Source organism: Pongo pygmaeus, chromosome 15 (assembly GCF_028885625.2).
Source record: "Pongo pygmaeus isolate AG05252 chromosome 15, NHGRI_mPonPyg2-v2.0_pri, whole genome shotgun sequence".
In the NCBI taxonomy this organism is placed as follows: Eukaryota; Metazoa; Chordata; class Mammalia; order Primates; family Hominidae; genus Pongo; species Pongo pygmaeus.
The window spans coordinates 24,387,142-24,392,030 of NC_072388.2; the positions used below are offsets into that span (position 1 = coordinate 24,387,142).

The 4,889-nt window shown below is 34.3% G+C and overlaps 1 pseudogene; it reads left to right on the forward strand.

Moving 5' to 3' along the window:
* Positions 1–2,410: 2,410 nt before the first annotated feature.
* On the forward strand, positions 2,411–2,879 carry LOC129013270 (cytochrome b5-like; annotated as a pseudogene).
* Positions 2,880–4,889: the final 2,010 nt, after the last annotated feature.

Below are 4,889 nucleotides of genomic sequence, written 5' to 3' on the forward strand. Positions count from 1 at the left end.
CCACTTAACTTCGTAAAAATGGCTTTTAAATTAACACATGAAATATTAAAATTATACATTTTAAAATCTAGCTTTTCTTAAGCGTTTGATTTCTACATATAAATCTTCTATTCATAGTATAGCACATTCAGCAACAATTTTTTAGGGAGACTGGCTAATATTTGGTCCTATTTACAAACTTTTTTTAAACCTCTTCAAACATTTTAAATCTGATTTGTCAATTGAGTATATCCTATTACCTATTTAAGTTTCTCAACGATCTGATGGACAAGCTTTTCTAGATAGTTTAGTATAATAGCTTTTACAAATTAATTACATGGCATGGTGAACCCCAAATTCTATTAAATGTCCAAACTGAATGTGTAGCTGGTAAGACGTGAACTAAAATGACAAGTATGAATCAATTACACAATTAACATGTTTAACTGGAATGACAGATTTACCTGTTATTCTAATAGGTCCAATTCTCTTAAATACCATAATACTTAAAGTATGAAATATACTCATATTTCTTAATAATAAAATATCACTATTATATATTTGATTTCCTTAAATATTTCTATACTTATTTCTAAATCTTCCTCAAGCTAACAAAACATCTTTTTCATTAAGAAAAACAAATGTAGTTTGGTGGTTGTCTTTCTAAAACAATGGCCTCAGCTTGCTGAGATTTCTTAAATAACAAAAGGATAACAGTCATACTTAATGGTCTGCAATCCTGATAGGAAATAGGGAGTGCTATTTATAGTAGCTATAGCAATAATTCCAAAATCTAAAAAAGATGGTACGTAGCCCACGTCCTTTGGTCTTGAATCATAGCATTACCTAATGTTCAAATTAGTTTAGTTTGCATTTACATTCAAACTGACTATAATACTCAAGTGAATACTTTCATATATTTTACTTTTAAGTTATATATGCCTTCCAGTTGTTAAAAAGTTTAACCTAAAGCTACCTCCTTACATATTTTAAGTTTGTCCTAAATGTTTCTCCATACATAGTCAACTGTAACCTAAGTGGAGATGTAAGCAGACTGATACCTACTCTTTTGGTAATCACTGAGTTTCATCCAGTCAAAGGTGGCCAACTGTTCAAGCCCATGTTCAAATAAGGCAAATGCCCAGCTGTGCCCAGTGTGGCTGTTTCTATACCTCAGTGCCATTTTCTGCACCTAACTTTCCTTTTTCTGTTCAAAACTGTTTTTTCTACCACGTGATAGCGCCAGAGTCTCTCTGAACCTATTCTCGTTCTGGGGCTGTCTGATATGGGAATTGTTCTCTGCTCTATTAAACTATTAAATTTAATTTGTCCAAGGTTTTTCTTTTAATGTAGTCTAAACCTATAGTTTTTAAAAGACATTTTAAAAAGGCTTTTTAAAAAAATGATAGAGAACTTCAAACATACACAAAATAAACAACATATTATAATGAAACCCTGATTTCTCCATGTGTCAATCACTGAGTTCCAACAACCATGGTGAATCCTGCCCCATTCACACACTTATCCACTTCCCCCCTGCTGCTTTATTAGGAAGCAAATCTTAGGTACCCTATCCTTTTATCTGCAAATGAACAATGAGCACTGCTTTTTAACATAATCAGTTACCATCACCATACCTAAGAAAATTGACAAATTTCTTAATAAGATATCCAGTGTTGAAATTTCTGATTCTTTCATAAATGTGAGAAAATTTGTTGTACATTTTATTTGAATCAAGATCTGGACAAAAAAAAAATCCACACCTTGAAATGGTTGATGTTTGTTGAAATCTCTTTTAATAGGTAAGAACCTCCTCCAACCACTTTTTTCTTGAATTTATTTATTGAAGAAATGAAAGGTTTTTCCTGCACAGTCTCTCTCATTCTGGATTTTGCTGATTGAATCACATTGGGGTAGATTTACATATTCTTCATTCTCTATTTGCTACAAATTATAGTTTTCATAAATCTACTTTATAAATATTGTATCCATCCAAATAGAATTGCATAATGCCTACCTCTTTGTTCCTCTCTGTCTCTGTTCCCCTCTCTCTCTCGATTTCTCTCTACGTTACTAGCAACCACTAATGACCAGTGCCTGGATCCATTAATTCTTCTGTGAAAAAAAATTACTACTCATCCACTATTTGGTTACCTAGTGGTATAGTTCGCATAAGAAAGCAAGATAAGCCTTTAAATTGTTACTTTATTTACCAATTTTCAAACTATTGACTCAGTATAGTAGCATTCTCCAATGATGATCAATTAATTTTGTGTTTGTTTTTTCAATATGAATGAATGAATTTAAAAATAAAAGACCTGCACATTGGGCCAGACACATAGGACATGTTTCTGGCAGAGCTGGCTGTGATGCATGCTCTGTTCCCTTCAGCATGTCTGTGTGTGCAGGACCTGGCTCACTTCATACTGAGATGGCTGAGCAGTCAGACAAGGGCATAAAATACTATACCCTGGGAGAGATTAAGAAGCACAATCACAGCAAAAGCACCTGGGTGATCTTGCACCACAAGGTATATGATGTGACCAGATTTCTTGATGAGCATTTCTGTGAGGAAGAAGTCTTCAGGGAACAAGCTGTAGGTGATGCTCCTGAAAACTGAGGATATCATGCACTCTACGGATGCTAGAGAGTTCTCCAAAACATATATCATTGGGGGGCTTTATCCAGATGACAGATCAGTCACAAATCTTTCAGAAACTCTTTTTACTGCTGTTGATTCTCACTCTAGTTAGTGGACTAATTGGGTGATCCCGGCCATCTCAGCACTCACCGTAGCCCTGAGATACCACCTCTACACAGCCATATCTCAGAAGCCCATGAAAGAAAAGACTGCTTTGGACAAAGGAGAAAAAAAAGGCAATGTTAACTACTTTGACTGAGAGAAAACTTTACCTGAAATAATAATTTTAATATGTCCGTTTCTCTTTCCTCTTACATTAAAAACAAAAGAAAAAGAACTGTTTTATTCTTTCTACTCTTGAATAAGTATGCCTTTTTACTCGTCAACTTTATTTTGATCTTTCTTCACTACATAATTTACTTATTGTAAGTATGATCTTTTAAAAATATATATGGCTTTTAAAATATACAAAATAAATAAAAATGAAAGAGGTACATAGTCCTGCTTTCAGATGGCTTGTTCTCCAGTGAAAAGGCATAACTTCAAGTTTGTGCAGCCCACCGGTCTATGCTTCCAAAGTCCTGATTCTAGGAAATGGTTAACAGGAAGACATCGAGGGAAATAACCTCAATGAAACTTTCATATCTTGTGCTGTAGAAAATTTTTAGAAATATATTTAAGATTGTTGTGTTTGGGTAAATAAATGACAATTTCATTGGTGATTTTTATGTGTCAGGATTGGCTCAAAGCATTTTAATTGTATTACACATATTAACTTATTTAATTATTATACTGCTGTATCATCCCCATTTTACAGATAAAGATACCGAGGCACAGTGTAGTTAAATAATATGGCCACTCTCATCTACTATATAAGTAGAGAAGCTAAGATTAAGATTCAGAGCCTGAGCCCATCACAACATGTTTTGCTATTGAAACTTACTTCAGTGTAGAAATTTCAAAAATGAAATAATTCATCTATGTTTTGAATAGCAAGGAACTTAAATCCCTGCACAACATTGAAAAAAACAAATAAAGCAATTCACACAGACCAAGTACCAGAGCAATCAAAGAAATTATTTATAGCAAAAGAGAAAATATGATATTATTTAGAAATGAAACATGGAACTTTGACTTTCAAAGGTACAGAATTAAAACATTAAGGACATTCTGAACTCAAAGACAGTTGGAAACCAGCAAGGTAGGGTGGAAAGTTCAGTCAGAATCAAACATACCCAGATACAAATCCAGCCTTAACCACTTACTAGCAATGCATCTTTGGCTCTTACCAACATCCCTGAAACCTGTTTTCTTTCTCTGAAAATGAGAAACAAAATAATCTTAAATCTTAATATCAGTCTCTTCAGTTGATTAGTAAATTGCTAAATGGCTTCCTATAGGCATTCAATGAATGGTCATTTCTGATTCTTTAACTTATTCAGTGTTTTAATATTTCATTTTATATATTTTTCAGTTAACCACTTTTTTAAACTCTTCTGTGTAAAGTTAACTTGAATGAGTCCCTGGATGTAAGCTTTGCTTCTTTTAGCCAAAGAATAATTATTTTTGTCATCTTAACATGGGCTAATTCTTTTAATTTCTGCTGAATCTCCTAGGAAATAGGTAGGGGAAGAATACTAGGCAATATAACTTTCATTAGATGACAATTTGGTGTGACTATAGGGAGTACTGAGCAAAGGGAGAAAGCTAATTGTATAGAGTAGAGAAGTCTAATTCAGAGAAGAGGCCTGTTTTGAGTTCCTTCATCAAAATTATGCAGTGATACAAGACGAAACTTCCCTATATTTCAAAGCAGAAAAAATGGAAATGTAAGTTTTGACACAGTCAATAACAGAGTCACCAAATTCACTGGCCAGTGGTACACATGTGCAATTTATATTTCTTAAATCGCATACACACTGCTATTGTTTGGATGTATCTGTCCCTCCAAAATTCCTGTGTTGGAACCTGATATCCAATGTGATAGTATTAAGAGGTGGGGACTTTGGGGAAGTGATAAAGTCATGATGGCTTCCTCCTCCTGTATGGATTAGTGCTCTTACAACAGAGGTTGAAGAGAGCACCCCCCTGCTCCTTTACCCACACCTTCCACCACGTAAGGATGCAGCAAGAGGAGCCATCGAGAAGCAGAGAGCAGCCTTCACCAGACACTGAATCTACTGGCAGCTTGATCTTGGACTTCCCAGCCTGCAGAACTGTGAGAAATAAATTTATATTGCTTACAAATTATCCAGTCTTAGTGTTTTGT